The sequence below is a fragment of the Chiloscyllium punctatum genome, chromosome 12 (genome assembly GCF_047496795.1).
Source record: "Chiloscyllium punctatum isolate Juve2018m chromosome 12, sChiPun1.3, whole genome shotgun sequence".
Classification (NCBI taxonomy): Eukaryota; Metazoa; Chordata; class Chondrichthyes; order Orectolobiformes; family Hemiscylliidae; genus Chiloscyllium; species Chiloscyllium punctatum.
Window position 1 is genome coordinate 26,277,342 of NC_092750.1, and position 23,004 is coordinate 26,300,345.

A 23,004-nucleotide genomic window follows, 5' to 3' on the forward strand; every position below is an offset into this window, starting at 1 on the left:
TGTCAGAGGTTCTGTTCACTCTGAGAGCTGACTCTGAGGAAGTCAAGTAAAATGCACGTGAAAATACAGGGTGACTTGGTGATGGGATACCAGTCTCTGTGGAGATATTCAATCATAGAGTTACATTGTAAAAGAACTGAAGACAGTTCAAAACATTTATGGTACAACAATCATGCATGAACAAAGTAACAAAGAATGTTCTGATAATGATGATGATTTTGCAGTGATGTTAAGTGACAGCAACTAGCAGCAAGACACTAAGTTGTCAGTCACATGCCACAGAGAACAATGTGCACTTGTCCAGATTATCCCAACATCAGGGTGAGCTATCAAATCTCCAAAGCATTGCATGGAAGTTTGAAATGATAATTTTATAAACTCTTTCACCTCTTTGTATAAATGTCCACTTGACAAAATATGTCTATGTACAATCATGTATATCAGTTTGGGACACATGTTAATTTTTGAAAGGAACGGTAATGTGTTATGTCTCATAGTAGTATCCATTTAAAGGACATGCTCATGATTTTATCACTGCATCATAACAGGTAACGTGAGGGTACAGGCCATACTACTCTGAGGATCACTTGAAGCAAGACACATTTCTGGAAGCATACTAATCTGTTGTAATCTAATGTTATTAATGTTATTTATACCATTTCTCTATGTATAATAGTTAGTTGAAATAAACTCCTGTTGGATTCTACAGCACCATAATATCCACATTTAGTTTCTTATGTTTTGAGGAATAACATAAGCTTTGCCAAATTAGGTAAATGCCTCACAGAAAGTGAAATCACATCACAGGCACTGTGGTTCAGACATCCTGTGCCTTACTGAAACCCCTTCCACCATTCTGCAGCGACAGGGACTGCTCCTATCACAAGAGTTATCCTGCCTTCCAGAACAACTCTTATCAACATTTATCCCATCTCCGCCATATCATGTCCTCTTGCCCCTAACTGTCAAGGTCTGTTTGACTGGTTCTCAAGAGCTGGGACTCAAGAGCTGGTCATCTGATTGACTGGAAGTTATTAAGGATGGGCTTTCAAGGAATCAAAGGCCTGATGGCAGGGATTTGATAGCCTTACATTTAATTCCATCGGGCCTTCTGAAATGGACCTCAAGATGATTTGGACCAGCATTCCAGGCTATGGTGGAGGCCATTACTCAGCCATTAAGTTCAGCATTTTCAGATGCCACATCTTCATCTGGAATAGTTCCAAGGTGAAACTCACACAGGAGTTCTCTTCATTTTCTATTATAACTAAAATAGAAGAAATGTGAAACTGGTTTAAAAAAACCACAATGATTCACATCATGTTTCAGAATCTGTCCACCTCTTTGTCAAAGCTTTGATAGACAATTCACAAGACCCTTGCAGCAATACACCCTCAGCCACCTTTCTGTGGCTCATCTTCTGTGTATTGTGCATGCATGTTTCCATCTTAGCTTCTTTTACCATCATCTGCTTGTACCATCTCTAACTAGGGGAGGCAGTGATGCCATGGTAACGTCACTGGACTAGTAATCCAGAAGTAATGATTCCTGATGAAGGGCTTTTGCCCGAAACGTCGGTTTTCCTGCTCCTTGAATGTTGCCTGACCTGCTGTGCTTTTCCAGCACTACTCTACTGTTGACTCTAATCTCCAGTATCTGCAGTACTCACTTTCGCCTAGTCGTCCAGAAGCCTGAATCCAACTATGTCAGATAGCAAAATTTACATTCAAGGTAAAGCTAGCCTTTGCCCACCATGTAACCAATACATATTGTAATAAAAACCCATCTGATTCACTAATAGCCTTTAGGGAAGGATATCTGTGTGAACTCAAGAACTACTGCAATGCGATTGACTCTTCACTCAGTTAGAAATGGAAACCAAATGCTGGCTTAGTCAGTAATGTCCTCATCCCAAGAACAAATAAAAAAAGAGTAGAGGTGATCTACCACAAGGCCTTCATCGGTACTATTATTCATCTGGTTGCTCAAAGAGATCTTGGATGAGTATCAAATCTATTTTTATTGATAAACGTATACATAAAATGCAAATTGGATTAATATAAAACTCATTTGTTTTTGTAAACTGATCATTCTTTGTTCACTTTAAGGCAGCTCACATTGTTCATGCAAAGCCCTGCGCATGCATCTGCAATTTATATGTAAATGACGAGTTACAAGTTACTGTTAATCACTGTCTAAAGCTTTTAAATGAAAATGAAAGCATTGCTCTTATTGTGTTCGTGCAATGGAGTATGAATATTGATGTAATCAAACCAGCATGACTTCCTCCCTGCTGCACACTTGGTACAAAATTCCAATCTCTGCTACATCAACTTGTGCTTTTCAATTTAGCAGGTGACTGAAAAGTCAAGTTATTTTAGCATTTGCTTCAACTTCTCCATTTATGTACTGTTGTGTGCTACAATAACAGATATTGTAGAGCAAATTATCTTTTTTTCTCAATATCTTATGAGCTTATCTTGTTATCCTTTTACTTTTGAATTTTCCAGCTTTATGTTACTAAGAGGCCTTTGCACTTGGCTAATTCAGTCATACCTATTGTATTTGTAGCAAATCATATGGATGGCTAAGATTTAATTTGATTCAATGGGAGACAAAAATTGGGAGAACTACCTGACTGTTAAGTGATTCAGAGTGGACTGATTTTGTGCAGCATGCCTTCAACTGAGGACTGGTACAACAAGTGGTGCTCCACTGAGATCTGTTCTGGGTCCTCAATTTTTCACTATATTTTTCATGAGTTAAATGAAAACATCAGGTATTATGTGTCCAGTACATCCAATTAAATCCAGTTGTAAGAATCACAGTAAGTTGTACAAAGGAAAAAAGAAATTTACAAAGAGAAATTTGCATGGACATAACTGTGACGAATGTAATTCAATGTGGGCAAGTGTGGGAGCATCCATTATGGATCCAAGAAAGATAATTCAAAATAGTCACTAAATAATGAGAGACCAGCAAATATAGAGGAACAAAGAGGTCTGGGATTCTATGTACAAATTCTTGGAAGACAGTAGATTAGTATAAAAAAGCAATCAAAAAGACTAATCAAATGTTGGCTTTTATTTCCATGGCTGCCGGAATAAAAAAGACGCCAATTACAATTACAAGTCACTTTGTCCATTTTGTTTAAAAACCAATCAATCAATCTCTTCCTTCTGTTTATCCCAAAAGAATGTGAATTCCTTGTCTGGTTTCTGGGATTTTTTTTTAACTAATGGGAATGGTTCCTGGTTCAGGATTTCAATGGCCCAGGATTCCTTACTGTGGCTTCTTCAGCATCTTCTGAGAGTTCAGCCTGACCTGAGATGTCTTGTGGCTGCTTCAATGGCTTCTTTGGCATTATGTTGGGTCCAGCCTGGGACTCCTTGCTTCGGTGTCAGCCTGACTTTGCTTGTAATGGTTTTGATGTCAGATTTCCTTGCCCTCTGGAGCCCTGCAGCCATGAATTGAATGTCTGCAGGGCTCCAGAGGGCAAGGAAAGATAGACATTGTCTTAATTACTTTTCTCCTTTATAATATATAAATATAATTTGTTATTAAAAATGGTGCTGCAGTATGGCAACTTAAACACTTTTCACTATTTTTTTGTAAAAACTACAAGTGACAATAAATTACTAATTATACTTCAACTATATGGATGCTGATGATGTGATCAGGGCCCATTTAGAGTACTGTGTTTAGTTTTGAATACTGTGAATGGTATTTATGAAAACAACGAGGATCTCACTGGTTGGCTGGACAGCTGGTGAGATCTACTTGCTATCTCTTTTGAACTAAGCCCCACTCAAGCACATGGCTCAAGCTCAGTGGTGGCTTTTCCCAGAATCAAAGGTCATGAAGGCAGAAGGTGAAACAATCAAGAGCTGTTGGCCCATTTTATCGTGTTAGCCACAAGGTGAGCTCTATGCCTGCCATTGAACTAATACCAATGGGTACAGGATGAGGCCCTCACACCAGCATTAATTACTCACCTAAAGCCTTCATTTCACAGCAGGATGGGCTTTCCCACTGAAGACTTCACTGGGGTGGAAATGGAAGGGTGATGGGATCTGTATTCACCATGCTACCACCTAATTAGACACAGTGTGGGGAGGTCATAGAATCTCAAGCAGGCCATTTGGCCCATCAAGTTCATAACGACCCTCCAAAGAGCATCCCACGCAGACTCACCCTCCTATCATATCCCTGTAACCTTGCATTTTCCATGACTAATTCCTCATTACTATGGGCAATCCAGCTAACCTGCACACCTTTAGACTGTGGGAGGAAACTGGAGCACCCAGAGGAAAACCATGTAGACACAGGAAGAATATGCAAACTCAACACAGACAGTTGCATGCGGCTGGAATGGAACCCAGGTCCTGGTGCTGTGAGGCAGCAGTGCTAACCACTGAGCCATGGTGCCACCCCTAAGATTCACTTAGGGGATTAAGTTTCACCCTGCATCTCAGAAAGGACATATTGGCTGCTGAGGGAGAAAGTGTAGATTTGCCAGAAAGACACCAGGGCTGGGGATAGGTTTCATAAACTGAGCTTCTATTTCTTTTCGGATGCAAAATTAAGGGGTGAACTGTCCACAATGTTTGAAGTGCAAAAAGAATTTGATAGGATGTGTATGAAAAGCTTATTTGTTGGAGGAGATTATAATTTCAAAATGAAAGGGAGTGCTTTTGGGTGCAAAATGAGGAAACATCTTTTCACACAATCGCCAGTAAAATTCTGAAACTCTATCCCTTAAATATCTATAGGTCTTAAGACAAATCGATTGACCAAAACTGAGGTCGATTTTGTTTTTAGTATTAGTTAAAGACATCAAAGAATAGAGAAAGAAGAAATTGAAGGACAGGCCAGCCGTGATCTAATTAAGAGGCACAGCAGACTCACGGGTGGATTCCTATTCCCATGTGCCTAAGGCAGCATGACACCCACACGACAGAAATGAAAGAAAATGTGGGATTTTGAAAACAAAGGAATAAAATCTGCAAATGCAATAGATGTGAAATGAAAGCATCAAACGCAGAAACATTTGTTGAGCAGATTTACAGCCCACTTTAGCTGTTATGACAGAGAGAAGATCTTTGACAAGGTAGCTGCAGATGACTGAGCTCAGGAGAAGTACTTAAGAAGTGCTTAACTTGATGCCCTGTGTTTATGGTGACTGTTCTCCATAAATTACAGTCACCATCCTTTGTGCTGGAAATGATTCAAGTCAATGGATAGTTTTCCTGCAAATCCAAGTAATTGGTTTTCCTTCAATTCATGCAGTGTTGAGCAACTGCAGAGCCTAAAAGACACGTTGAAGGCTTTAGGCCAGACCAGACCCCCAGTTCCACTGCTCTAGTGATGTATACAGATCGTGCAGATAAGAAAACCTTTTCCTCTTAGTAGAGGGGCTCATTAATGGGTTGAGGGCGGTAGCTCAGAGTACAGTTTTAAGGTAAAGTGCAGGAGGTTTATAGGCGAGTTGAAGAACTGCTTTTTTACCCGGGGGTGGTGGAAATCTGGGATTCAGTGGGAGAGGCAGGAACCCTCAAGATAATAAAGAAGCATTTAGATACACCCTCAAAGTGCCACAGCATACAAGGACACAGGTCAAGTGCTGGGTAATGGGATTAGAATAAATTAGATGCTTGAAGCCACAATGGGCCGAAAGGTCTTTTCCATGCTGCATTACTCAATGATTTCTTATTTTCGCATTAACCTGCAAGAGACAGATAAGGACAAAAACATGCTTCTAATATTTTAGCAAGGATTGTGCAACTAAACACTAACATGGAAAATTCTAGCGGTTCCTGGTGTGATAATTATGCTAACTGGCTCTTTAATAGTGTAACACTGAAGGTCTGTCAAAATAGTTTAGGTTCATTGCAAAGAGGAAAATGAACCATGAAACAGCAATTTCTTGTTAAACTTAAAATATTTATATTTCTTTTCCTCCTAGCTATAACTTTAAATTAAATAATCCAAGCATCCATAAAGTAATTTTTAGCACTGTAATGGCCTGGGTCTATTCTTTACCAACATTCAATGAGCACAGTGTGTCCAAAGTATTTGGCACTTGAAATGGTTGCATTCCAGTTTAATGCAGTAAGCCAGGTCAGTAACATGGTCTGTTTACAATCACACACAAGCCATGGTAGCCTGGTAGGAACTGGCACCAAGCAAGAAGGGCAGAAATAAAAACACATTTGTAGGGCACAGAGGTTAACAACAAAGAGAACTGAAAGTCAAAAGGTATTAAGAATTTGGTGGGTAAATGAAAAACAGATCTGTCCAACCTTTCTTTGCCTTTCTGCCAGACTTTTGAGTCTCCTAACTGAGATGTCTGGAGGGTTATGAAAGTGCTTCCATGATTTATTTGAGATGCATGTTCAAACATTGCGAAAATTGAAAGATGGTGGCAATGCCTGGTCTAAGATTGTCTTGGAAAGGTCACAGAAAAGGATGCTTTCCATCACATGTCTGGGTTTATGGCTGTTAGGAGAATTAAGTATTTTTCTCAATATTGTTTAGAAAAACAGTAGCTGCTCAGCTTTCTAATAAATAATCCACATTGCTCATTTTTTGTGAGACCTTGTACAGAATCCACTCTGAGCACAAAGATCTGACGCAGCAACTCTCCTGAGAAGCTTCTTGAAGACTTCTTCTCAATGCCTTCAGAATGTACAGTTTCTGAAAAGATCCTGGTGCCAACCTCTTGTGCACAATGATTCCATACTTTGCTTCAGTATTCACTACTGAGAGGGACCTTGACATTTCTGAGTACAGCGTGAAACAGACTGATAGGCTCGAACATGTTGATGTTAAGAAGGAGGATGAGCTGAAAATTTTGAAAAATGTAAGGATAGATAAATCCCCGGGCCAGACAGGATATGCCTTAGGTTGCTACAGGAAGCGATGGAAGAGATTGCTTCCTCTTTGGCAGTGATCTTTGCGTCCTTACTGTCCACTGGAGTAGCGCCAGATGTTTGGAGGTTGGCAAATGCTATTCCCTTGATCAAGAATGGAGTAAGGATAATCCTAGGAATCACAAACCACAGTGGTGCACAAAGTATTGGAGAGGATATTGAGACAGGATTTATGATTACTTGGCAAACCATAGTTTGATTAGCGATAGTCAGCATGGCTTTGTGAGGGGCAGGGCATGCCTCATAAACGTTATTGAGTTCTTTGAGGATGTAACAAAATATGTTGATGAAGGTAGAACAGTGGATATGGGGTATATGGATTTTAGCAAGGCATTTGATATGCTTCCATATGGTAGGCTCATTCAGAAAGTAAGGAGGCATGGAATACAGGGAAATCTGGCTGTCTGCCTACAGAATTGGCTGGCCCATAGAATACAGAGGGTGATGGTAGATGGAAAGTATTCAGCCTGGAGCTTGGTGACCAATGGTGTCCCACAGGGATCAGTTCTGGGACCTCTGCTCTTTGTGATTTTTGTAAATGACTTGGATGAGGAGGTGAAAGGGTGGGTTAGTAAGTTTGCTATTGACACAAAGTTGGTGGAGTTGTGGATATTGTGGAGGTCTGTTGTAGGTTGCAACAGCACATTGGCAGGATGCAGATCTGGGTTGATATGTGGTAGATGAGTTCAACCTGGAAAAGTGTAAAGTGATTCAATTTGAAAGTTGAATTTGCATGCAGAATACAGGGTTAAAGGCAGGATTCTTGGCACTGTGGATGAACAGAGGGATCTTGGGGTCGATGTCCATAGATCCCTCGAAGTTGCCACCCAGGTTGATAGGGTTGTTAAGAAGCCGTATGGTGTGTTCGCTTTCATTAGCAGGGGAATTGAGTTTAAGTGTCGTGAAGTTATGCTGCAGCTCTAGAGAACCCTGGTTAGACCACACTTGGAATATTATATTCCATTTTGGTCAATACATTATAGGAAAGATGTCGAAGCTTGAGAGAGGGTGCAGAGGAGATTTACCAGGATGCTGCCTGCACTGAAGGGCATATCCTTTGAAGAAAAGTTGAGGGAGCTAGGGTTTTTCTCATTGGAGTGAAGAAGGATGAGAGGTGACTTGATAGAGGTGCACAACGTGATGAGAGGCATAGATAGAGTGGATAGCCAGAGACTTTTTCCCATTGCAGCAATGTCTATCATGAGAGGGCATAATTCTAAGGTGATTGGAGAAAGGTTTGGGGAGATGTCAGAGATTGGTTCTTTACAGAGAGAGTGGTGGGTGCATGGAATGCACTTCCAGCAGTGGTAGTAGAGTCTGATATATTAGGGGACATTTAAGCAACTCTTGGATAGGTGCATGGAAGATAGTACAATGAAGGGTATGTAGGTTAGTCTGATCTTAGAGTAGAATAAAAGGCCGGCACGACATCGAGGGCTGAAGGGCCTGTACTGTGCTGTACTGTTCTATATTCAATGTTCATTCTACATGCAGCAGAATACCACAAATGAAAGCAAACTGGAACATTTTATGTTTGGTTTTACTTCAAAAATTAAAAAAGTATTTTGCTGAATTATTATTAAAGGTGGTCTCTGCAGAAAAATTCATTTAGTTATCTGTGACTACTGTATGTACATGCATTAGGTCATTTAGAATGGCTAGCATTTATATTTTGTGTTTAAGACTTTGTGTTGGTCAGCTGTGCATCTCTGCCAAATAAGTTTTGTTTTTACAATAATTTTGCTGCCTCTTAACAAAATTTGGTCATTTTTTTTGTTTTGTATTCTAAAAGTAATAAAGTATATAATTAGTTAGTTCAGTGATTGGTGAAACAGTTAAATACATAATGTGACAAGTGGAGTAATTGAACGAGAGAAGGACAGTGCACTCCTCCAATCTCAGTCATACACAAGCGCAAAGCCCATCACCAACTTCTTCTGTATCTCTGAGCCATAAGTATAGCAAATTGAACCGAAAGATCAGGCAAATTCTCTCTCAGTTTATTATCTTGGTAACACTGGACCTGCTGTGTTACCAGTGAAGATGGTCCTCCATCTTTCAGTGGAATCCAAAATATCCTGGGGTAAATGAAATGAGGGGGAAACCACACCCTCTGAATGCATGTGTATTTCAACTCTTTGCACATGGGTCGCATGCTGCTTTTGAGTTTCTTCACATGGTCTTGATTCGGGTAAACAGTTCGACACAAGTTTCCACAAACAAATAAATAAGAGATAAGGACGGCACGGTGGCACAGTGGTTAGCACTGCTGCCTCACAGCGCCAGAGACCCAGGTTCAATACCCGCCTCAGGCGACTGACTGTGTGGAGCTTGCACATTCTCCCCGTGTCTGTGTGGGTTTCCTCCGGGTGCTCCAGTTTCCTTCCAGAGTCCAAAAACATGCAGGTTAGGGGAATTGGCCATGCTAAATTGCACGTAGTGTTAGGTGAAGGGGTAAATGTAGGGAAATGGGTGCGCTTCGGCGGGTTGGTGTGGACTTGTTGGGCCGAAGGGCCTGTTTCCACACTGTAAGCAATCTAATCTAAGGTATGGGTGCACCCATTTGGTATCTGAACAGCATTGCTGAAAGCTCTTTATCAGATGTGTGGGGCCTGTGTCTGAAACATGCTGAAGGTTATTTTCTTGTAGAAGTAGAGAAGGACGGACCTCAAGTCTGTTGTGAAAGTGATTAAGGGTTCAAGCAACTGGCAACCAGATCAAAGGTCCTTCAGAGGAAAAGCAGAAAATCCATATGAATAGACATATATTCATCCAATCAATTGTGCAGCCAGGAGAAGCAGTAATGTACAGACTTTATTTTTAAAATTCCTAAATTGCAAATAGAAAGTATAATCAATGATGCCATGTGAAATAGTGTTTCATCAGAGCCATTAGACCAAGATGCTGTAATGCTGGGATTATCTCAGTAACTCACACAGCTTTGATTGCAGAACATATCAGAGATAGAAGAAAATTCACCAGCTGAAAACTTCAATGCTATTCAATTACTATTTTCTCCCCTCTGTGAGTTCTGTATTTTTCACAGCAGGAATCTCTTGTTAATCACATGTTGAATATGTCACAGCTTCAGCTAGAAAACAAAGATTATAAATGCCAAAAAAATGACCAAATTGAACTTTGTAGCTATTTCTTGTAATTTACAAAGATGGGAGGCCTTTTTCAAAAGGAACAACTTCCTGGATATGCAGCTGTTTCAGTTGCAGCAATCAGAATCGTTAAACATTTCTTCCATGACATGCTCCTTGCCATTCTTCAAATCTCCTTCTTTCCCCCACAGTTAACTCCAAAACATTCTGGTCAGCACTTTAAACTGAAATATTGCACCAATGAATCACATCTTCTTCATCTTCAGAGGCAAGATGCACACTTCTTCAGATGTCAACAACAACTTGCATTTATATGGCAGCTACAATATTCACAAATATCACCTGAGGTACAACCAAGGCAAAGAAAAAAAAATTGCATGACGTCATCAAATAATTGGTGAAAAAGTTGGCTTTTAAGAAGCATCTCAACAAAACTGGAAATAGGCATCAAAGAGAACACTACAACCATTTTGGTGAATAATCAAAAGATGTAGAAGGACAAGGGGACCACACACAAGGGTGACATCAGCCACAGACAAATTTCCCGCCAAGCCACACATCATTCTGACTTGGAACTATATCATTATTCCTTCACTATCACTGGGTCAGCAACATGGAATTCCCTTTCTACCAGTACACTTAGTGTTCTAACACAAGACAGATTGATGCAGCTTAAAAAGCCACTGCACATTTATCCATCCATAATTAAGAAGCATTCCATCAGAGCCTGTTAACTTTGAGGATGTCTTCCTTTGCCCATAAAGAACAAAACGAGGGGCCATCAATTGAAGACAGTCTCCAAGAAGTCCAATTCGGAATTCAATCGGAACATCTTTCTCCAAAGAGTGATAAAAGCGTGGAAATCACTGCCACAAGGACCTGTTTAAGGAAACGGCATAGTTGCTTTTAAGAAGAAACTCGGCAAGTGTATGAGGGACAAAGGAATAGGTGATTATGATGGTTGATTTAGATGAGATAAGATGAGAGGAGTCCCAAGTGGAAACTAAACTCTATACTAAGGAATTGAGGCAAAAGGCTTGTTTCAGTGCTGGATATCCTAGGTAAACAAAAAATCAAATTGCTGGAAAAACGTAGCTTGTCTGGCAGCATCTATGAAGAGAAAACAGTGATCCTTCTTCAGAACTTTTCTTTGTTTTATTTTCATTCCAGGTAAACTTGTGCATAACAACTTATTTGACATTTTATATTGTTAAATCATTGGAGACTTAGAAGTCTGTGAATGCAAATTTCAATATGACAAAATTAACGCATGACCACTTAACCCGACTGATCTATACTCCAAACAAGCATTCTTCTACCTCTTCATTCAACTTAATTGGCATAACTTTCTCCTTTATGCATTTCTATAGATTCTCCTTCATACATCTATGCTATTCAACTCAACCATGGTGGCTCAGTGATTAGCACTGCTGCCTCACAGTGCCAGGGACCTGGGTTCAATTCCAGCTTTGGGTGGCTTTCTATGTGGAGTTTGCACATTCTCCCTGTGTCTGTGTGGGTTTTCTCCAGGTGCTCTGGTTTCCTCCCACAGTCCAAAGATGTGCAGGTCAGCTAAATTGGCCATGCTAAATCGCCCATAGTGTTAGGTGCATTCGTCAGAGGGATATGAGTATGGGTGGGTTACTCTCTGGAATGTCTGTGTGGACTTGTTGGGCCGGAGGTCCTGCCCCCAAACTGTAGGGAATCTAATCTATTCCTTGTGGTGGTGAGTTCTGCAAGCTTACAATGTTTGGGTAGGACATTTCGTATTGTTATTTTTGGTTACTATCTTATATCAATGGGTTATAGTTTTGGAGTTCATCACAAATAAGAGCATAAAATTCATGGATGAGTTCACATCATTTGTTTGGATTGACTACAACTATTTAATAGCTATCAGATTAGTAATTGGCTTGGGGTGAACCTTCTGCCCCCATTGCAATCCCACTATCAACATCCTGGAAGTTATCATTGATCAGAAACTCAACTGGACTCACCACATAAATTCAGTGGCTACAAAAACCGGTCAAAGGCTAGGAATATGGCAGCGAGTAACTCACCTCCTGATCCCCAAAGCCTGTCCACCATCTACAAGGCCCAAGTTAGGAGTGTGATGGAATATTCTCCTTGACAGGATATGCGCAGCCTCAACAGCATTCAAAAAGCTTGACACCATTCAGGACAAAGCAGACCACTTGATTGGCACTACATCCACAAGCATTCTTTTCCTCCCCCCACCGACACTCGGTAGCAGAAGTGCATGCTATCTACAAAATGCACTGCATAAATTCACAAAAGATCCTCAGACAGCAATTTCCAAACCCACAACCACTTCCATCTAGAAGGTCAAGGACACGAGATGTATGGAAACATACCACCTCCAAGTTCCCCTCCAAGCCACTCACCATCATAACTTGGAAGTATATCGCTGTTCCTTCATTGTTGCTGGGTCAAAGTCCTGGAATTCCCTCCCCAATGGCATTGAGGGTCAACCCACAGCAGATGGACTGCAGCAATTCAAGAAGGCAGCTCATAACCATCTTCTCAAGGTCAACTAGGGATGGGTAATAAATGCTAGCACAGCCAACGATGACCACATCCCACAAAAGAAATGAATAGACAAAGGAATTCCCACCAATCAGACAGCCAGCAGGTGTCTTGATCCAACAGTGTCACCAAAAACATTGGACTTCTGTCACCAGAAGCAGACATGCAGTGATTAGATTACTTAGTGTGGAAACAGGCCCTTCAGCCCAACAAGTCCACACCGACCCGCCGAAGTGCAACCCACCCCCCTATATTTACCCCTTCACCTAACACTAGAGATAATTTAGCATGGCCAATTTACCAAACCTGCACATTTTGGACTGTGGGAGTAAACTGGAGCAAACAAGGGGAGAATGTGCAAACTCCACGCAGTTGCTTGAGGCGGGAATTAAACCCGGGTCTCTGGCGCTGTGAGGCAGCAGTGCTAACCACTGTGCCACCATACCACCCACTATGATGGAGCCGGACTTAAATCCAGAGATTTAAGCCCAGAGGCTCCCAAGTGCTGCTGAGGGAAACAGGATGCTGGGGCCATCAGAGTAGATAGGGAGGGGAAATCAGGGGAAATCACACATGACCTTCATGAAGGGCCTCATGGATGGTGCAAAGTGCCAAAACAGAAAGCAGCCCCATGTCCAGTCACCAGTCTGCTAGGTCTAACCTGGCAGACTGAATCTTCACATCAGCTTCCAGCACCATCAGTAAAACTCCAGCAATAACAAGAGGATCAATTGACCATTGAAGGGCCTCAGTTGGTTCAAGAGAAAATCGGGCTATCTGCACCTCCCTCCCTGCTGGTAGAATGTTGACAGAATATGTCAGGGCAAGTGGGGAAGGGACAAAGTCTCAGTGACGTGATATCCAATGTCACAGTCCCTCTGCAAGTCAAACTGATGATAAGGGGCCTGAAAATTCAGTCCAAGTGCAGTGCAAAGTTTGAGTTATGTTAGCAATAACTTCAATGTTTCTCAATTCCAGTCATCTAGAAATGAACTTCAGTGTCCTGTCTGTTTTTTGTGTCCTTTTTACTGTCTTGTTACTTTTAGTAACTGCATCTACACTTCTAGATCTTGTTGCTCTACTACTCTACTTAGATTATTTTCATCTAAGCAGTGCTAGATTCTCCTAGTTTCTTTTCTTGTCAACTACAAATTATACACTGTTCTATAAGTGTTTTCATGATTTGTTGAATTCTTTTGAAGTCTTCGGCAGTATTTACTACACCACAATTTGCTGTTTTGCACAAATTTTAAATTGGTCTTCCAATTCCTGTGTACAAATGGTCTATCGTCTCAAACTCATCTCATTAACAACAAGTACACTGCGTTGGAAACACTTTCATCTGATGCCAGCCCTATTCTCCCACCTGATGTGCTCAGAAATGCTCGCTCTACCACGATAACCAAGACATACTGACATACTTGACTCCAGTGCCATATATAAAGGATTAGTTGCTCACCTAGTAACATGCTGGACATCTGGAGCTGCCCTGCTCATTTGCAGACATTTTCCCCAGTCATGGCCGAGAAAAAGCAATCGGTGCTACACCCTGCAAACAGGGACTTGGAGGCCCTGGTGGATTGGATAGTACAGAGGAGGATTATCAACTTCCCAGAGAACCACTCGTGAAAGTCATCCCACCAGAGCTTTGACAGTCTGGCCTGAAGTCCTCACCCATGTCAGCGTGATCCCTACAGTCTGCACAGCAGTGCCACAAGACAAGCCTTCTGCACTCTGTTAGCTGATAGTCATTCTATCTCTGACCAATTCTCATGTGTACCACTCTTACTATTGTGTGCAACAATCTTCCCTCAGTCACTCTTGCTCTCAAACCTCCCACATTACTACCCCTGCACAGCCTCTGCAGTGCCCATTTACCCACTCGAAACAGTTCACCAACTTTCCCCTTACCTGCACAGCATTAATAGCAATGCCACACATTTCCATCTCAACCAATCCATCACTTTGTCTCCTTGCAGAAGAAAATTATCCATAAGAGGTACAAAAGTGCCAACTAGATCATGTGGAGGGTTGCTGGAGACTATATCGGTGCTTGCAAATGCTGGGAGAAAGTGAGGACTACAGATGATGGAGATCAGAGTCACAAGAGTGGAGGTGGAAAATCACAGCTGGACAGGAGAGTTGACATTTCAAGGTGGGGGGGGGGGGGGGCGGGGAATGGCTGCCCAAGGAGGTTGAGAGATAAACGGGAGGGGGGTGAGGCTAGGGGGGAAAGAAGCAGGGAATGCGAGAGGTGAATGGAAGTGGGGGATGATGGCAGTGGTGATAGGTTGGAACAGAGAGTGGAGCAGATAGGTGGGAATGAAGATGGACAGATGGGACAGTCCAGTGGGTGGTGCCAAGCTGGAAGGTTGGATCTGGGATAAAGTGGGGGGGAGGGGAAATGAGGAAACTGGTGAAATCATCTTCCGCCTTGGGATCCTCCAACCACAAAGGATCAGTGTTGTTTTCAACAGTCCATCTTCTTTCCCACCACAACATTCTCTCATTGATTTCCTCCAGGAACCAATGCGAACTCTCCACAGTGTCCACCATAAAGAGGTCTACCCCACAAGGTAACCCCTCCTTCACCTCTAGGAAAAAGAGCAATGGATGCCTCAGGAAAAGCCCCAACAAGACTGCCTTCTGCGGTCCCTCCACAGACATAAGTAGGGAAGATGTGTTGGGTAAAAACAATGACTGCAGATGCTGAAAATCAAAAACTGGATTAGTGGTGCTGGAAGAGCACAGCAGTTCAGGCAGCATCCAACGAGCAGCGAAATCAACGTTTCGGGCAGAAGCCTGATGAAGGGCTTTTGCCCGAAACGTTGATTTCGCTGCTCGTTGGATGCTGCCTGAACTGCTGTGCTCTTCCAGCACCACTAATCCAAGATGTGTTGGGTAGGCTAGAGATTATTAAGGTGGATAAATGCCCAGGAGCGGATGGGATCTATCCCAGGTTGCTGAGGGAGACGAGAGAGGAAATAGCTGGGGCCCTGACAGACATCTTTGTGGCATCCTTAAATACAGGTGAGGTCCCGGAGGACTGGAAGGTTGCTCATGTTGTCCCCCTGTACAAGAAGAATAGTAGGGACATTCTGGGTAACTACAGACCAGTGAGCCTGACGTCAGTGGTGGAGAGGGTACTGAGAGAAAAAAATGGGCTTATCAGTGATAGGCAACATGGTTTTGTACGGGGGAGATTGTGCCTTGCAAACTTAATAGAGTTCTTCGAGGAAGTGACCAAGTTGATAGATGAAGGAAAGGCTGTTGATGACATTTACATGGACTTTAGTAATGGGGTTTGATAAGGTTCCCCATGGTAGACTAATGGAGAAAGTGAAGTCACATGGTGTGCAGGATGTTCTAGCTAGGTGGATAAAGAACTGGCTAAGCAACAGGAGACAGAGCGTAGTAGATGAAGGGAGTTTCTCGAGATGGAGAAAGGTGACCAGTGGTGTTCCACAGGGGTCAGTGTTTGGGCCACTATCATTTGTAATATACATAAATGATCTGGAAGAGGGCACTGTTGGTATAGAACATAGAACATAGAACAATACAGCACAGAACAGGCCCTTCAGCCCACGATGTTGTGTCGAACATTTGTCCTAGCTTAAGCACCTATCCATGTACCTATCCAATTGCCACTTTAAGGTCACCAATGATTCTGACTCTGCCACTCCCACAGGCAGCGCATTCCATGCCCCCACCACTCTCTGGGTAAAGAACCTACCCCTGACATCCCCCCTATACCTTCCACCCTTCACCTTAAATTTATGTCCCCTTGTAACACTCTGTTGTACCCAGGGAAAAAGTCTCTGACTGTCTACTCTATCTACTCCCCTGATCATCTTATAAACCTCTATCAAGTCACCCCTCATCCTTTGCCGTTCCAATGAGAAAAGGCCTAGCACTCTCAACCTATCCTCGTATGATCTATTCTCCATTCCAGGCAACACCCTGGTAAATCTCCTCTGCACCCTCTCCAAAGCTTCAACATCTTTCCTAAAATGAGGCGACCAGAACTGCACACAGTACTCCAAATGTGGCCTTACCAAGGCCCTATACAGTTGCAACATCACCTCACGACTCTTGAATTCAATCCCTCTGCTAATGAACGCTAGTACTCCATAGGCCTTCTTACAAGCTCTATCCACCTGAGTGGCAACTTTCAAAGATCTATGAACATAGACCCCAAGATCCCTCTGCTCCTCCACCTTACTAAGAACCCTACCGTTAACCCTGTATTCCGCATTCTTATTTGTCCTTCCAAAATGGACAACCTCACACTTGACAGGGTTGAACTCCATCTGCCACTCCTCAGCCCAGCTCTGCATCATATCTAAGTCCCTTTGCAGCCGACAACAGCCCTCCTCACTATCCACAACTCCACCAATCTTCGTATCTTCTGCAAATTTACTGACCCACCCTTCGACTCCCTCTTCCAAGTCATTAATAAAAATTACAAACAGCAGAGGACCCAGAACTGATCCCTGCAGAACTCCACTTGTAACTGGGCTCCAGGCTGAATATTTACCATCTACCACTACTCTGACTTTGGCCGGTTAGCCAGTTCTCTATCCAACTGCCCAAACTTTCCACTATCCCATGCCTCCGGACTTTCTGCATAAGCCTACCATGGGGAACCTTATCAAATGCCTTACTAACATCCATGTACACTACATCCACTGCTCTACCCTCATCCACATGCTTGGTCACCTCCTCAAAGAATTCAATAAGACTTGTAAGGCAAGACCTACCCCTCACAAATCTGTGCTGGCTGTCCCTAATCAAGCAGTGTCTTTCCAGATACTCATAAATCCTATCCCTCAGTATCCTTTCCATTACTTTGCCTACCACCGAAGTAAGACTAACTGGCCTTTAATTCCCAGGGTTATCCCTATTCCCTTTTTTGAACAGGGGCACAACATTCGCCACTCTCCAGTCCCCTGGCACCACCCCCATTGACAGTGAAGATGAAAAGATCATTGCCAACGGTTCTGCAATTTCCTCTCTTGCTTCCCACATAATCCTAGGATATATCCCGTCAGGCCCAGAGGACTTGTCTATCCTCAAGTTTTTCAAAATGCCCAACACATCTTCCTTCCTAACAAGTATCTCCTCTAGCTTACCTGTCCATTTCATACTCTCCTTTTCAACAATACGGTCCCCCTCATTTGTAAATACTGAAGAAAAGTATTCATTCAAGACCTCTCCTATCTCTTCCGATTCAATACACAGTCTCCCACTACTGTCCTTGATCGGGCCTACCCTCGTTCTTGTCATTCTCATGTTTCTCACATATGCATAAAAGGGTTATCCTTGATCCTACCCGCCAAAGATTTTTCATGCCCTCTCTTAGCTAGCTTAATCCCTTTCTTCAGCTCCCTCCTGGCTATCCTGTTTCCCTCCAACACTCTGTCTGAACCTTGTTTCCTCAACCTTATGCAAGCCTCCTTTTTCCTTCTTACAAGACATTCAACCTCCCTCGTCAACCAAGGTTCCCTCACACGACCATCTCTCTCTTGCCTGACAGGTACATACATATCAAGGACACGTCATATCTGTTCCTTGAAAAAGTTCCACATTTCAACGACATCCTTCCCTGACAGCTTATGCTCCCAATTTATACTCCTCAGATCCTATCTTGCAGCATCGTATTTACCCTTCCCCCAATTGTAAAACCTACCCTGTTGCACGCACCTATCTCTCTCCATAACCAAGGCGAAAGTCACAGAATTCTTGTCACCATCACCAAAATGTACACCCACTAACAAGCCCATCACTTGTCCCGGTTCGTTACCAAGTACCAAATCCAATATGGCCTCCCCTCTGGTCGGACAATCTACATACTGAGTTAGAAAAGCTTCCTGGACACACTGCACAAACAACGCCCCATCCAATCTACTTGATCTAAAGAGCTTCCAATCAATATTTGGGAAGTTGAAATCGCCCATGACTACTACCACGTGGCTTCTGCACCTTTCCAAAATCTGTATCCCAATCTGTTTCTCCACATCTCTGCTTCTATTGGGGGGCCTATAGTAAACACCCAACAAGGTGACTGCTCCTTTCCTATTTCTGACTTCAGCCCATACTACCTCCAAAGGCAGATCCCCCTCGAACTGCCTTTCTGCAGCCGTTATGCCATTTCTAATTAGCAATGCCACCCCCCTCCTTTTTTACCACCCCCCCCTTAACTTACTGAAACATCTGTAACCAGGAACCTCCAACAACCATTCCTGTCCCTCTTCTATCCACGTTTCCGTGATGGCCACAACATCGTAGTCCCAAGTACCGATCCACGCCTTAAGTTCACCCACCTTATTTCTGATACTCCTTGTGTTGAAGGATACACATTTGAACCCATCTCTGTGTCCGCAAGTATTCCCTGTCAGTGCTACCTTCTCCACAGCCTCCCTACATTCTTGGACATCCTGAAAAACAGCTAACCTACTTGCTTCACTACACGTCCGGATCCCATCCCCCTGCCAAATTAGTTTAAACCCCTCCGAAGAGTGCTAGCAAACCTACCTCCCAGGATATTGGTGCCCTTCTGGTTCAGGTGCAACCCGTCCTGCTTGTACAGGTCCCACCTTCCCCAGAATGCAGTCCAATTGTCCAAATATCTGAAGCCCTCCCTCCTACACCATCCTTGCAGCCACGTGTTCAACTGCACTCTCTCCCTATTCCTCGCCTCACTGTCACGTGGCACCGGCAACAACCCAGAGATGACGACTCTGTCCGTCCTAGCTTTTAGCTTCCAGCCTAACTCCCTGAGCTCCTGAATGACCTCCCCACCCCTCTTTCTACCTATGTCATTGGTGCCAATGTGCACCACGACTTCTGGCTGCACAGCCTCCCCCTTAAGGATTCTGAAGACACGGTCCGAGACGTCTCGGACCCTGGCACCCGAGAGGCAACCATCCATCCGAGAGTCTCGCCCATGTCCACAGAACCACCTGTCTGTCCCTCTAACTGTAGAGTCTCCTATAACTTGCACTCTCCTCCGCTGCCCCTTTCCCTTCTGGGCCTCAGAGCCGGACCTCGTGCCAGAGACACGGTCACTGCAGCTTACCCCTGCTAGGCCATTCCCCCCCAACAGTATCCTAAGCGGTATACTTATTGTTGAGGGGAATAACCACAGGGGATCCCTGCACTGCCTGCTTCCTCCCCTTGCCACCTCTAACTGTTACCCAGCTACCTCTGTTCTCTGGCGTAACGATGTCCCTGTAGCTTCTATCCATCACTAATCCTCAGTTCGTCCAACTCCAGCTCCAGTTCCCTAACGCGGTCTGTGAGGAGCTGGAGCTGGCTGCACTTCCTGCAGGTGAAGTCGGCAGGAGCATCGGTGGTCACCCCTACCACAAACATCCTGCAGGAGGAACATTCCACTGCCTGCGCTGCCATAACTCTACACTTAAGTCTCCAAAACAAGAACACTAAGTAGCTTACCTGTTCAGCCAACTGAGTCCTTTTCTTAGGTTAGAGGAGAAGGGAGGGTGGGAGAAGTGTCTCGGGTTCCTTTTCCACTCAAACTTCTTACCTTCCCAGAAGCCTCTGTTGACGACTTCCGGGTTCCTGCTCCTAGTTGAAAAAAAAACAGACTGCGAAAAGAAAAATGTTAATTTAAACTGGTCTCCACTTACCTTCTGGCTCCCTTCTCTGTGTGCCCACAAGTTTGCTATGATCAGCAAGTTTGCAGATGACACAAAGAGTGATGGAGTAGCAGAAAGCATAAGGGACTGTCAAAGAATACAGGAAGATATAGATAGACTGGAGAGTTGGGCAGAAAAGTGGCAGATGGTTTTCAATCCAGTCAAATGTGAGGTGATGCATTTAGGCAAGTCTAATTCTAGAGCGAATTACACAATGAACAGAAGAGCCTTGGGAAACGTTGATGGGCAGAGAGATCTGGGAGTGCAGCTCTATTGTACCCTGAAGGTTGCTGCACAGGTGGATAGAGTGGTCAAGAAGGCATATCGTATGCTTGCCTTCATTGGACAGGGAATTAAGTATAAGAGCTGGCAAGTCATGTTAAAATTGTACAAGACATTGGTTCGGCTGCATTTAGAATACTGTGTACAGTTCTGGTCGCCACATTACCAAAAGGATGTGGACGCTTTGGAGAGGGTGCAGAGAAGATTTACCAGGATGTTGCCTAGTATGGAAAGTGCTAGCTATGAAGAGAGGTTGAGTAGGTTAGGTTTATTTTCACTAGAAAAAAGGAGATTATGGGGGGACCTGATTGAGGTTTACAAAATCATGAAGGGTATAGACAGGGTGGATAGAGACAAGCTTTTTCCTAGGGTGAAGGATTCAATAACGAGAGGTCACGCTTTCAAGGTGAGAGGTGGAAAGTTTAAGGGGGATACACACGGCAAGCACTTCCCACAGAGGGTGGTGGGCATCTGGAATGCTTTGCCAGTGGAGGTGGTAGATGCAAGCACAGTAAATTCATTAAGATGCGTCTGGACAAATGCATGAGTAAGTAGGGAGCAGAGGGATACAGATGCTTAGGAATTGATTTACAGGTTTAGACAGTACACTTGGATCGTCGCAGGCTTGGAAGGCTGAAGGGCCTGTTCCTGGGCTGTAAATTTTCTTTGTTCTTTGTTCTCCACCAGCTCAGATGCTGACACTTCAGTGAGGATGCTTTCTAGATCAGAGCAGGCATCTCATGTCCACCTGTTCACAGCTGGCTGAGGAAGAAATACCCCAGATCCTCGGCACTGGGAGGACTGCAGGAGACCAGGCACCAGCTCAGCCCCAGGCAGGAGAGAAGCCCTTGGTGTCAGCAGTCAGGAACTCCATCAAAATGCAAAAGCAGACACAGGGGCAGCAAGCAGCTTTGTCATGGGCACTGGGGAAGCTGATGCAAAGACTCTAGGACTAACTTGGAACCCTTCTTGCCTCAGGTGTGCAAATGTATAGTTGCCTCTGTAGGCACGATGATGTCTGCCATAGAAGAACAGGTCCAGCAGTCTCAGTGTTTGCTGGATAAGCACATGGGTCTGCACTCCATTGCTGTAGTTATCAAAATCAACAGGTAAACGCAGAAAGGATGCACCTGATGACCAGGCGGTCCAGAAACATGGGGCAGCTCATTTAGGATTGATACAAAAACAAATGTTATCACCTGGAGAGTAGTGAGCCTATGGAATTCTTTGCCATATTAAAATAATTGAGGCTAAAGCATTGAATGTTTTCATGAAGGAGTTAGATATAGTTATTAGTTTTAGAGGGATCACAAGTGTGGGGAGAAGGCAGGAACACGGAGCTGAGTTGGATAATCAGCCATGATCATGTTGAATGACAGAGCTGACTCAATTAAGCTGAATGGCCTACTCATCCAATTTTCTTTGTTTGACCTCACGCCCAGGTATCTGGTACGTGTATAGAATGAGCTGTCAGAGGAACTGGTGGAGGCTGGTAGAATTGCAACATTTAAAAGGCATCTGGACAGGTATATGAATAGGAAGGGTTTGGAGGGATATGGGCCAGGTGCTGGCAGGAGGGACTAGATTGCGTTGGGATATCTGATCAGCATGGATGAGTTGGACCGAAGGGTCTTTATCCATGCTGTACATCTTTATGACTGTATGGCTCAATGGCAGTACCAATACACACCCAACCAAAGAAGGCAACACATTCAGGCCCCCAAGACCTCTCCTCTTGGGATACTCCAGTGCTGACTTGGACCCTGCTGTGCCCCCACTCCCTTCAGTCTTGTGAGAGGTGAACATGAGGAGGGTTCACCTGCTTCTGGACAGGAAAGACTCAGTTCATCTGGGTCCTGCAGACACAAATGACCAAAGGGATCACTCAATGAAATCTCTTGAGGCCAACAGTCTCCACTGTGACATGATGGTACAAAGAGGTGGGGGTACATGCCAGATACAGATACAAGCATTTGTGAACATGGACTGCCTGTAGCCATTGCTCTGCAGTGCGCCCTGCAACAATGCTGCTGATGCCAAGACAGAATTCCAGAGGAGCAAGTGGTGAGCTCAAGCTGCCAAGTGCCATCTCTAACTTACATGTTGGAAATTCTTGACACCCAGTGAGTGGTAGAATAAGAGATTGCATATTAATGAGGCGAGATAAGGTGATAATGAGCTATAGTTTGTTGATGCTCAATAGCAAAAAACCTGTCTCAGTGTCTGAAACTTGGTTGGAATATACAGTTTGTTGCTCCTTGTGTTACAAATGACTTTGCATGATCTGTAACGAGATACTCCCAAATTTCTGGCCATAGCTTATATTATTAGGGCCTGGAAAGATTCTTCCCTATGTAACTATGTAATATAAACAAAGCTTCCTACATCTTTAGTAAACACCAATAAGAAATACAGATACCGAATCAGGAGGGAGAAGATTAAGAGATATGAATTTTCAATCCATCGATGACCAACAAT